We start from the raw sequence: 13,537 nt of genomic DNA, 5'->3' as shown, positions 1-13,537 counted from the left end.
TGGCTCCGTCTTTTTAATGCTTTATTTATACTTTTCTAGCTCATCCTGTTTGCACAGATGCAGATCAAGAGCGGCGGGAAGGGGAAATCTGCGGGGACGGGCCGCGGCTGCAGAACTTGTACTGTATTTGCACCAGCTGTTCTCCGGCTCAGCCCTTCGACGCGGTCCGCTTTACATCGGTCCCTCGTACCTTAATGGGATCGCGTGGAAAACGTAAAGCAAATGCAATCTGAATTTTAGGTTTTGAGCCTAAATCACCCCGTGTGATTTACACGCTCGTCACCTACCTAGTCGCAGCGAATCGCTGCAATGCCAGTTCCTTTCTAGGCTCTGGGGACGGGCAGAAAGCAGTACTTTAGTGACCTGAAATAATACCTTCAGCTTTAGGTGAACCTTTTGATTTGGTTTGTCTTGAGACACAGAGGCAAAGCCCAGCCCTGCTCCTGGCTGTTGTGGAGCGTGGGAGAGCAGCGGCTCCAGCAATGCTGGGGGCAGCTGCGTGGCCCCCATTTGGGCTGTGAACTCAGCATCCCCCCGAGGACGAAGAAGGCCCCCGCGGTCATTCTCCCTTCCTACGGGAGGAGCCCAAATAGCTTTCAAATCTGGGTGGGAAAGGCTGTAAATCAGAGCGGAGTCTTCAGGTCCCCCGTGATCCCACCGACGCTGCAATTTGCACCTCTTGGGTTTTCATCTCCAGGCGGATAAACGCGGGGGCTGTGAGCGGAGCAGCGCGGTTGCCAGAGCCCGGCTCGGATGGGTCCGTGGGTGCTCGGGGCGAGGGAACTCCGACCGTGGGAGTGTGTGGGTCTGGGTCTGGAGCCGGCACCCCGAGGCGCAGCTCGGTGCGGGGGCACGGCTGGGCTCAGCCCCGGGGGATCCCACATCATCGGAGGGTATCTCAGGGTTGGGGTCCGGCCGGCTGCCAGGCGAGCCCAGAGCTCTCCTCCCAGCACCCAGGCTCCTGGTAAAACAAGGAGGGATAAAATTTCCCGTTACCCAGCTCAGGAGTGACTGGAGCTCTGCACAGACAAGGTCGGCGCCCAGTTCGGTCTGCCCTCGCTCCCACGGGAGGGTCTCGGATGCTAGGCAAGAAAAAGACATTTCCTGACGATTTTAACAACACGTCAAAGAGTCAAAGGAGAAGCACGTCTTAGGGGGAGCCTTCGGGCTTCGTGCCATGAGGACAACCCCTGCTGCTCAGGTTATTTTGGCAGGGCCCAAAAGTGAGGGACCATGATATCAGAAAGATTTTTTTTTTTTTTCTGGCATCGCTGCCTGGTGGAGGCGGAGATGATTCCTACATAATTTTCTTCTCCCTTTCCTGAACAACAAACCTACTTTGATGTGCAGCCGTGGCCTTTGAGGCACAGCAGCTCTCCTGCTGCTCCTGGGACGCTGCAGCTGAACCACTACCCATCCCTTAGGCTCATCCCCAAAGCCGTGACGATCCCTGAGCCTTAATGACAACGACCAGGCTTTTGCAACTGAAACTTCGGGCACCTACAGGAAGCTCTTGTGGTTGCAGACATTCAGCTGAACTTGTGTTTTGTTCTGTTTTCCCTGGGGTTAGATTAAAGCACTAAGAAGTGTGTGTGGGGGGGGTAAGAAGTAAAGCGGTGGCAGTTCAGTGCACACAATTCTGAAAGCGTGCGCCAGAAAAGCAAGCAACAACTACCAAAAAAACCTACTTTTGAGCAAACAGAATCAAAATCAGTTCCTCTTTTCAGTCACTGAGGTTTTACTTGCTCGATAACTTGAAGACAAGAATCTCTCTTCTATGCAACGTTGGGTGCTGAGAAGTGTAACATGCATATGCATAAAACTTCTGTGACCCCCTCTTTAATCCGAGAGAATAACAGCACTTTCAAACAACCAGGATAAATGAGAAGTACTTTGCTGTGTCTATAAACGCAACATGATAAATTGTTTAAAAACGGATTAGGCGAATTTCTCGAGGAGAGCTCCAAGGTGGCTATTGCACACGAGGGCTGAAGAAGCCTCCGAGATGCCGCTTGCCAGGAACTGGGAGGGGATGGCAGGAATGCAGCCACGGTGCAGCCACAGCCTCTCCCTCCCTTTCTCCCACCGCGTCCTTCAGCTCCACACTCGGGCAGTGTCAGAGGCCGTATTCTCCGCTATGTATTTCGGTCTTGCAAAGTTCAGCTATTCTTAGGCGAGGTTGTGAGTCATTAAGCGCTTTCAGAATGTTTGTCAAGCCACAGGCACTTCAATTTACTTCTGAAGCCAAACACCCCGCTCGGAGGATTTCTTTCTGCCGCAGAAATTACTAGGTGAAATTCCACGGCAAGGGGTCAGCCCTGCTGCCCGAAACGCTGCGAGTCAGATCCCGCCCAAGGGTTGCCACCAGTTCAGGTTTAAAGTAGTCTCATTTTCAAAGGTCAGTGTAGGAGGGGAAAACAACAAGAAGAAGAATGTGGTTTCCTACAGCCTTTCACCACCTGAATTAGCTTTTCTTATGTGTGTTTTTTAAGACAGGGCCCGGACCGTCCTAGTTGGCTGTAATCCCTCTGAGGGTAGATGGTGGTTTGGATGCTGAAGGTACTCCCGGGGGAAGCAAGTTTCTCTCCGGTGGCGGGATGAATTCCTGCCGGAGACGCTGCCCTCACCTGCTCTGCAGTGGGGTTTCTCCCTGCAGCTTCCCAGCGCAGAGAGACAGGAGCGGGATGAGGCTCCTGCCCCGCGCTGGGAGGAAGACAGAGTTGATGTCGTGTTCAGAGCCTGCAGTGACGGGGCCAGGGGCTGATGTGATCGAGTCCTTTTGGAAACGCAGTACAATATCGTTATTGTTCTATACGATGTTACGCTTGTGCCAACATCCATTTTTGTAGACTCTCTGCAAACTGCTCCCCCTTTACTGTGTTCACAGGAGCTGCCTTGTATGGTCTACGAATGCTAAAATCCTGGCCCATCCACCCACACGTGGCTGGCATGGCTATGGCCTTCCACGGTCACTTTTTGGTCAGGAGCGTCAATGGGACAAAGCGTTTCTGCAAGTATTGGGGTGCTACAGGAATACAAACTGCAACTTAACGAAGTAGCTCGATTTGGGACGATTTTATGGACCGTGCCATAATTATTGTAATACTTAAAAACACCCTACATGTTTCCCTCTTCCAGGCACCAAACCAAGCACTTGTGCTTCCCTACCCACCCCAGCCAGCTGGATACAGGCAGGAAAAAATGTGGAGGGTAGATGTGACCTCTGTGTCCCGGAGGAGAAGGTACAGACTCCAGGAACCAACCTCGTGCTCATTCAAAAGCTGCCAGCTCCGTGCTGTCCTGGGCTGCGCACATCCAGCGATCTCCAAACAGGTACGGAAAATGCTTAATTTTCTTATGACTCACGGATCAGTCTTGCCATGTTCACATCAAACCATGTGAGCTTGCCTGTCGAATCAATTTGCTACGGTGGTGTTGCCTAAAAGAAATTGCCATGTCTTCGCAAGCACAAACAAGAAATGCTATTGCTTATAGCAGAGTCAGCACTGCTGCAGCCGTAGCTGGAATTCAGACGTCCATTTATAGACTCCAAATCCACTTAAAGAAAGGGAAATTCTTATTTCAGTTAAATATATATCTTGTAACGTACAATTATATTTTTTCCATAAATGTTCTTCCATTGCTGTATTTTCTGCTCCTGTTTTCTATCAGTCATCCCAGTCTCCGACTACGGCTTATCTATCAGGGTATGACTGCACTTCGTACGTTCGTGCACTAAAAAGAAGGTGGAAGAAATACACTATGCAGGACATGGATTTAGCTAGCACAGGGCTTGTGCAGGAGCTGTATCACGACAAAAGGTAAGTCTGCAGGGCAGCTTGGTGAGAGACAGACTAAACCGGCCTGCACAGCTCTCCGTGCCCACGTACCAACAGGTTGCCCAAACGAGAGGGTTACTCAGAGGACGAGAGCTCTGTTCGGCGCTGCTCTGCAACACACACAGGGCGTATATCCCTACGTGCTGTACGTATTACTGACTGGCTGCTCTTTACATTTCTCTTAAAGAGCAGCTCTTTTCTTGCCGTACTTACTGAAAGTAAGGTCATGATAAAGACGAGCGCCTTCGTTCAGCACCTCGTCCCTGTGTCTTGGGCGCTGGCTTTTACCACGTGCCAGGAACACGGAATATTTGGATTTTCGAGCAAAGCAATACAGGATTGCAGGGTGATGAGCTGCAGCTCTGATTTCTGGGCGAAGGAGGCGGCGAGCGCTCCGGCGGGGTTCGGCATCGCGGCACGGGCCGGTGTGCCCGTGTCGGTGATGGCAGCTGAGCGTGACAGCTACCCAGCGAGCGGGCACGTGTGCCTTCGTGAGCCTGGCCTTACTGCGATGAAGCTTTTCCTGGGAGAGAGAACACACACACACGTGTAACAGAGAGGTGCTCAGCTGTGCTCTGCCTCAGCTTTGGTTTTCTGGATTTTCAGTCACACGGGATCTGTCGCTCTGGTCCAAGCGATGGTCTGACTAACTCGCACTGACCCACCGTGCTGGGAGCTTCTGTGCTTCAGTAGTGGTTTAGTGCTCAGAGATTATTTAGCCATAACACTCCCAAGGAGCTGCACCTAGAGAAGAGCGTTTCCCCAGACTCCTGCAGCTCCATCCTCTAGGATGAAGGGTAAAACGTGACCCCTTGGCTTCACAGGGCTCCCATGGATAAAAAGGTCACTTGCTAAAAAACTGCCAACCCTCTTGAAAAGCCAAGCAAGGGCATTTAGTGCTGTCTTTTCTTGCAGCTGTGAACTCAGCAGACTGACTGCAGCCTGCGCCAGGAGACATTTGTTTTCTTTGACACCACACCACTTACAGCCCCTTCTTGTATTAGGGGACGGAGCAGAAAGGAGGCACCGGTCTATTCCTACGCACCTTAACATCATACCCGCTTTAATAAAGTTTTGCTTTTACTGGAGTGATTCATTCACTTCACTCTCATTATGATGTCTCTGACAGTAACGAAGGGCTCTGTTTAATTTGAATATATACTAAGTCTCTCTGGGATGGGGAAGGAATCTGACAAGCATCACTGAATCCCACTCTTCAGCTGCGAGTTTCCCGCAGGGATTTCAGCAGTTTCGGAGGGAATGGCTCTGTGGTGGGGACAAGACCCAGCACAACGCTGCTACGGGGCCGGCACAGACCCGTCAGCACCAAAGGCTTTGCCCGGAGGGCGATGAGACGCTCTTGACCACAGCCGTCTGCGGCAGCAAGCTACGGGGCCGGAGAGGCTAGACCTCTTCTTGGGCTGCTCTGGCTCCTGCGGACTCCAGCAGCAGCTGGTGGAGGCTGGGCTGTCCTGCCCTGCAGGGACACAAAAGGCTCCGCAGTTCCCTTCTTGATGTGGTTACGCTGGGGTCACAGAGGCCTTGCTATGTAATTCCTTAAAAACCTGGCAGAAATGGCTGGCTCTGCTATGGAGAACCAACAGTTTGTAGTTTGATTTAAAAAAAAATAAATACAAGCCCTCACTTGAATCTTGACTCTTTATAACAGTGGTCTCATGCCTCTCGATGTCGATGTATCCCTCCAGGTTTGGGAGGAATTCTAAAATCTGTTCTAGGTGCGTCTGTCAATCGAGATGCCACCAGCAGATGGTGCAAGAATGTGCAGGTTGCGTTTCCTCCTGCCTCTGCTTCCAGCAGTGAGTTACAGTTCTGCGAGATGTTATTCTGACCGAAGAACAGAAAATTATATTTTAATTACGGCTTGCAATATAGCACCTGGCTTCTTATTTGAATTCCAGCCCGTAATGGAAAACTGCACTGCCTCTGCTACCGGCGAAGCTGTGGATCCATATGTTACATTAGACGGAGCAGCAGGCTGTGAGTTGTGAAAGAAAATATGCATACACAGGCAAAAGGTGGGGAAAACACCCCAAACGATGCAATGGGACCACTTACAGAACACCACTTTTTTTTTTCTGCAGTACAGAACTTAGCTTTCAAAGAGATTTGAGGAGAAATGTTCTGTTTCAGACCCAGCCGCAGAACCGTCTCGTCTTGGCAGGTTCTCAGGGTACAGACCGATGCATTTGTATAATTATCAACTGATCTGCCTTATCTCTACATTATGGGTGCAATTATTGTTATTTTCTTAGGTTTAATAGATGCACGTGTAGCTCCAGGAAGTTCGTAGATCACATCCAACTGTGTTTTCTCCTGCGTTAAGAGAGAGATAAATGAGAGCTAAGCTGCATACTGCCTGCGGTGTCAGGAGCTATACATCTTGATCTCAGAACCGATAAACTCCCCTGCGCAGAGGAGCACATCAGCGTTTGTGCATTGACCAGCTCATGGCTTGTGGCTCAGGCCTCGAAGCTGACGCTTGCCTTTTGGAAGCCAAAACGAAGAGGAGCTCATTGCAGGCTTTACCACGGAGTTTACAGAAGCGTAGCGATTTCTAATTTATTGTTTCCTCCTCTTCCTGAATTCTCTATCTTTACGGATGCCTAATCTAAAAGCTTTTTAGACAACAGATGGTCACACAGATCACGCGTTTGGGCTAGGTTTTACATGGCAGAGACCGGAGCTGCTGTAACTCCCCGAGTCCCTCCGGGGTGGGAAGGAGCTGCTCTACGACCCCCATCAGCAAGACGCTGCGAAGAAGATCCCACCCCTGATACGAGACGGTAGCTCTGCTTCTGCCTCACCCCCTCGGTCTGACGTCAAATTGCACAAACTCGTCCCGTTGAGTTGTCAGGAACCAGGCAAAGCCCTGGAGAGGTCCCCGCTCCCAAAGGGACTGTAGTTCTACAGTGGCCGGATCGTTCCCACGTGCACCGACACAACAGTATTGAAGTTAATAATGGGTCGTGAAATGATTCGAGAGCCTCTGAAAGCAGATGTGGCTCGTCAAGTAGGAATAGTTTAGGGTTTGTGACGGTCCCAGGCTGTTTGCCGTGGGAAGAGTCAGATTTCCTTTCCAGTGTAGTAAAGAGAGCCGGACAATTTGTTCCTGTGTTTCTGGTTGTGAGAGGGGGCAGAGCTTGCATGAACCGCAGATCACCAAACAATAAGAGCCCTAAATATTCATTTCTATTCCCTCTACCCGAAGCCAGTCCTCCCGACATTCGATAGTCAGTATTCTCATTTTCGTGAATGGTTTCTTACCTCTCCTGCTGTAGGGTGTTTGACCGAGAATCGTATTCCTCAGGAACGAAACAGGTTTTGCTAATGGGAACTGCAGAGCCCCCGCGCAGGCTGCAGACCTCCCTGCGCGGAGGTCCCCGGGCGAGCCGAGCCTGCTGAAAGAGCACATTGTCTGCACACAGTTTGCACAATGTTCACAAAATTCGCAGAATAATTCTGACAATACGGGGACCCTGACAGATTTATAGGCCTGTCACCGATATGGCTGCAGGGTTTGGGAGTTGCTGTAATTTATGTGATTCAGCAACAGCTAAAGGTTGCGGAGGTTTTTTTCCTGCAGGGGATAGTGCTCTGTACCGGAGACTTCCTCCAAAAGTCCAGAAATCCCACCTCTGGGGAATCTGCTCTTTCCACGCATTTCATATGGTTATTTTTGGCTGTGTCTGTGGAGATTTCTGGTTTCCCAGTGCAGCTATTTTTATAACATATGTCTGTGAAGTCTATAGTATTAGACATAATTTAATCGTGCAGGTTTGAGTGTCTCAGGACTGTATGTATGCAATTACTGCCTCTTGCACCTGCTCCCTCTTTGGCCTGTATTTGAAACACTCCTTTACTGCAAGAAGCCGAAGCTTGGGAGGCTTCTAGACAACAGTTCCTTTATTGAGCGTGCTAAGCCGCCATAAATATTTAATTAGGTGTTGCTCTATTTTTGGAGAGATACAGAAAAAAAAAAAAAATCCTCGTTTCCTTACATTTAAACAGAACGTTTTCCTGCTGGAAAAATTCCCCTGCATTAACTAGTGACAAGGAGCCATATTTTAAGAGGGTGCATAAAAATTTGAGAGGGTGGAATGTTGGTAAAGAGGAGATTTGGCCAAGCTGAGGGTTCTCTCCTGTAGTTCTCTAGGTGGGAAGGGAGGCCGTCGGATGGCTGGTTTGGAGACGGAGCTGTGCGGGTGCCTTTCGGAAAGCACGGCACCGTGTTTGGGCTGGTGGGTGCAGGGGTTTCCCAATGAGGGGAAGCTTCTGCTTCTCCTGTATTATTTGCTCCCTAAAAAGAAGTCACGGCTTCACTGGTATTTTTTAATGCTGAGTCACAAATCGGCTAACCAAGCTGTCCTGGGTATGCCAAACGGTGACGTTGCCTGGAGAGATTCGTGTGCCGTAAACCTTCAGACACAATGATTACCTGGACTGTAATTAGAGTTGATGTATGCACGTATATCTGTGTAAGAAAGCAAAGGCAGAGGTGTGACTGCACTACCAAATTTAAAAAAACAATCAGCTGATGGAACCGCAGCTAAGATTTCACCCCACCCATTAACAAAGCAGGTGTCCTAGGAGGGTTTGTTAAAATGAGCAAATTAAAAGGCCTCATTTCACGCTCCAAACATTACCTTGTGTCACTTGACTTGAAATTCCTTGTGCCTCCGGGAAAGCACAGTAAATACCAGGAATGAATCCTGACTTCTCCTGTTCTAGTTCTTACACTCCAAAGGCAGCTCGAGTCTTGCTGCCACCTGTATTAGAAAGTCGGTCTGATTACCACGGCATTTCTGCCGTGTCCTCGATTTCTTGTCTTGTGGCTTCCCACCCACCCAACCTCATCTCCTTGATATCACTTCTCTTCATCTTGCTGATTTCTACTCAAAGAACCATCTGAAAATTCCCCTGTCCTTTTCAATGGTTTTAAAAAAAAAAAAAGGACAAGATTAAAGGACCAAATTCTAAAACGCTGTAACTGCACTGACCTCAAAATCACCATTTGATGGCACAGAATTAAAACTAAGTACACCAAAATCAACAGCAATTAATGCTTCAATGAATATAAAATTTGGTTAAAAAACTATCATGCTCTGCATATTGTGAGCAGTTTTCCATACAGGTGACAGAGGGGAAACTTAAAGATCACTCAACCACAATGTCTCTTATAATTATATTGACTTTGTCTTTAGAAGCCAGAGAGAACTAATTTACAAGTAAAGATAAAAAATGAAGTATGTGCAGTTTGGTCAAAATAACGATGATGGGGAATTAGGAAGCAATTTGTGAGTATCTTAAGGGAAAGAAATTATTTGGAGCAGGATAAGGGTTATACATAATCAGATGGAATTACCAGTAGAAAAAGTAAAACACATTCAGGAAGAAGACCTGACACTGAGATCTACTGGGCTGCACAAGAGACTCGTCACAGGATGACACAGAAGCCTCTTTGAACGGGAGCATTTGGAAACAGACCCCATGCTGTGGGAAAAAGAGCAGGTAATGTTTGTTCCAAACACGTGCGGGCCAAGTATTCCGAGAGGTACTTTACTGTCTTGTACTCACTTGATGTATTGGTTGTGTGGCAGATGACAGATACATTTGCTGATTAAAATAATCATTATACCTATTAAAACTGAGTTGACTACTTCATTAGCCAAATAAAATGTAATGCACAGAACAACGCCCCATAACTACCCCGTGAAAAGCTGTGCAGACTTCCAGTCTCTGCAAAAATACTCCCTGCTAACTAACACCTCCCTTCCCTCTTTCCCTCAGTTACTGCACCTGAGAGTTAAACCATGAGCCTGTAAACGTTCACAAGCCTAACTTTAAACCCAAAGCTGGGCCTTGCAAAGTCACTGAAGGTGTTCCTAGGCACAAGTACACCAGAAGCTTCCCTAACGTTTGTACATGTGGAGTTAGATTCTCAGACTGTAAAATCCTTGGACATAAATAGTCTTTTATCTTGGATGTTAAAGCAGATAGCAAACCACGCACTTGACGGGGCGGACCTTTATTGAAACGCAATACCAGTAAGTAATAAATGGCCTTAGTCATGCCATTTGACTTGAGATCTGTCAGGACGCGCTGCCACATCAAACGCGAGCCTACCTGGAGCAACTGGACTCCTGCCCTTGGAGTTTATTCCAGTCTGTTATTGGTTCAAGGTCCAAACACTGAAGAGATTTCACCCTGTCTTATTACACCACTCCGTTGCCACCATGATCTCGATTGCCCGGCACCTTCCAGCTCTCGGTGAGGCGACTCCTCAGCCGGCCACTCTAACTGGCAGCGTGAAGCAGATCTAATGAAACACATTAATAAGCAACCCAGCACTTACATGACTTCTCAGCACCACCCGCCTGGGTAAGACTTCCTCACACATGCTCGTCGTCTCATACAAAAGAACCTCTGTAGTCCTGAGGGTCTATTAACTGCAGTTGTTGTCCCAAAAGTGGGTTTCGGTACCCGGTGTGCAATGAGCCAATCTCACACACAGAGACAAGCTATTGTTTATCATAAAATTGCGCAAGTTTGGGTGCTAGGCGCTAACTCCACAAAGCTAGCACACCTCGGTATTCTCCAGAGTTCCTTTTATGTGCATTGTTACCAGTTAGTAGGTTTCCACAGACTTCCCTCTAATACCGACTGGTTAGTAATTTGCATATGGTTACACAATCTTTACTCTTACTATGCGTGCTCTACGGGTAAGGGTCTCTGCCTTACCCATAGAGCATGCGTAGTAGCTCTGCTGGGGTCTCCTGCCCAGTGGGTGTGATTTTTAGTATTATAATGAGGGTAATTCGCTTGAGGACGCAGTTTAGCTAACTATCCAAAATGAAGTATAAACATGATAGTTAGAATATGTATAGTTGACATATTTTCCAGGATGTTCCTCCTTCAAGGACAGCCAACTCCTGATTAGAAGTTCTGTAGCTCATCGCTTCTGACAACTTCAAGGACGGTCGTCCTGATCCTAGCCATTGTGTACATATTTGGTTTTCTTAGTATGTGCAACACCCAACGTCACTAAATTCTTCATCAACTTTTAACCCTCTGCTTGCCTAGATAACACAGTGAACTGAAGGCAACGTTTGCTAAGTGGAGCTAAGTGTCATACTGCAGAACTCCGGTCAGGAAATCCAGTGACTTTCGATGGGAGCTCAGTAATCAAGCCAACCAGAGCTCTGTAAATGCCGCTAGCCAAGTAAATAGATCTTTGGGTCAATGTATCCCTTGAGAATCTGAACCTTGGCTCCTTGGATGATGGACCTGCATGTGCGCAGGTATACAAGGATATTTTACCCTGTAATAGAAAGCGAAATATGTGTAGTAAGGATGTATATGACTGTAGGAGCATATATAATTTCTGCCATAGTTCATCTGTATATTTAGGGATATTGATCTGCAGTAACCGTTAATTCATGTAGCAATGTAAAAAACATGTAAAAGATTGCAAAGAACTCTTAAAAATAAATTGCTTTAAAAACACTGTTTAGACTAAGCGCTAGGCTTCTGATTTTGTTCTAGCACTAACGTATTTCACTCAGCAAATGGCAAAGTTATACATTGCTGTACAGGAAATATACAAAAAAAAGAAAAAAAAGGCATACATGAGTCATGAGGGAACTGCCTGTAGGGAGGAGAGTAAAATACCCACAGATGCGGACAAAGGAATATCAGTGCCAATACCTTTTGAAAAACGGTGTGGATCTGTGGCAACCACGCGTGATTTCGTAGCGGTCCAGTTTGCTTTAGTATTTAGCAGACGGCACAGTGCCACGCTCGGGGAAGGCAGCAGGATTTTGTCCTGGGGTCCTTCAGCTCTGTACTAAGATTGCTCAAATTTAGGGTAACTCTGCCCAAGGTGAAGGGATGCTGAGGCCTAGGTCTGGCCATGGCTTAAGGTCGGTTATGAGACTAATCCTATGAAATACCTTACTGAGTAACTTAGAAAACTTTTACAAAAGTTTTCCAGTGGAGTCACGGATGTAACTGCAATAAACAACGGTGTTCTAGCTTAACAGGCTTTTCTTTTAATGCAGTTGTTAACACCAGTGCTTAAAAAGCGTGACTGCTGCATGGAGTTCCTTAGTTCTCAAGACAAAAGATGAATCTTTGAAAGATTTCTGACCTTTTGGGGCAATATTAAATTACACAGCATCACAGTGTATAAAGTAGTTGACTCATGTTTCGTAAGGAATATTTACTACAGCAACGCCTCCACCATGCTTCTCCCATCTCCCACTGTCCAAGTCCTGCCAGAGGAGAGCTGTGAAAAATGTTAAGACCTTATATGGAGCAAACAAAGAGCAATTTTTCAGAGCCAGATGAATTTGTGAAATATGGCAGCCATCGTGTATGTAAAGACGAGACCTCGTAATTCACGTCAAGTGAAGCCACAAACTAATTATTGAGGCCTTTCATCACGAACAGCACGATTGTGTGTTCCGCAGATGTTCGCTTCGTTGCAAGACTGACATTAGATTTTAAATATTTCATTCTCTTTATTGAAAAAAATGAAGGTGCACTTCTCTTTAGGTTAAGCGCAGAAAGCATCAAACGATGGGGTCACACTTTACTTTGAACTTTACTTTGATACGTTTCCAGAGGTAACAAGATGTATTTTACAACCTCTCACTAGTTTGACCGTCAAAGATTTTTTTTCTTTAAAACAAAAACGTATCGTTAGCCTGGCGGGGAAAAGAAAAAAGTCTTAGCTTTTCTGTGGAAAGGGGCCTTTGTAAACAGCGTGATGAGTCTATAGCTGCCACACATATGTGGCAATAAACATATTCACTCCCAACCGCCGCCAGCCCGAGTTACTCGGACGTTGTTTATACATAAAGGTTTCCGCTGACGTCCTGGGACCGTCCCGTCAGGGGCCCAGTTCTCTGCAGGGCCCAGTTTAAAGAGCAGAATGGAATAACCTACAACATTTTCCCACACGCCACCTTTTGCGAGCGTACCGATCCCCACACCAGGATTTTTTCCAGCCCTAACAGCCCCAGCCCACGGGCCTCGCTCCCCGACGGCGCTGCGGCCTGAGGGACCCCGCAGGCCGCACCGGCCTCGTTTAGACGCTTTTGCTTTTCCGCCCTCAGCCGCCCGGCTCCGGTCGAGCTGTGTCGGCCGGTTACGGGGCGGCGACGGCGAACGGGGGTCGGGGGGGGGGAACCGAACCCCCGCCCCGGCCGTTACCTCAGGCCCCGCTCGAACGGCGCCGCCATGGGCCGCGCGCCTCCCGCTGTGATTGGCGGAGGCGGGGAGGGGCGGGGCTAGAGCGGGACCAATCCACCGCCTGAAGAAGAAGGGGTGTATGTGTGTGTGTGTGTGTGTGTGTGTGTGTGTGTGTGTTGGGGGGGGGGGGGGGGGGGGGTGTCTCGGCGGAATGGTTCAGCCCAGCCGCCTCCCCTCCCCTCCCCTCGCCAGCCCGAGCCCTTTGGCCAGGCCGTTAGCGGCGCCCGCGCGCGCCCAGCCAGGACCCGGCGGGCTGCCCGCCGCACTGCCTGACGGCGGCGGCGGCGTACATCCCGCGCCGGCGCCGCCCGACGGGCCCGTAGAAAAGCGTCGTTCGACCGGCGGAAGCCGGCGAGTTACAGACCGTCCGTCGGTCGCTATGGCCCTTCGTTCCCGACGGTCGCCGGCGGCGTCTTCCGTTCCGG

The sequence above is a fragment of the Accipiter gentilis genome, chromosome 8, assembly GCF_929443795.1.
Source record: "Accipiter gentilis chromosome 8, bAccGen1.1, whole genome shotgun sequence".
NCBI lineage: Eukaryota > Metazoa > Chordata > Aves > Accipitriformes > Accipitridae > Astur > Astur gentilis.
This window is presented reverse-complemented; position numbering follows the sequence as displayed.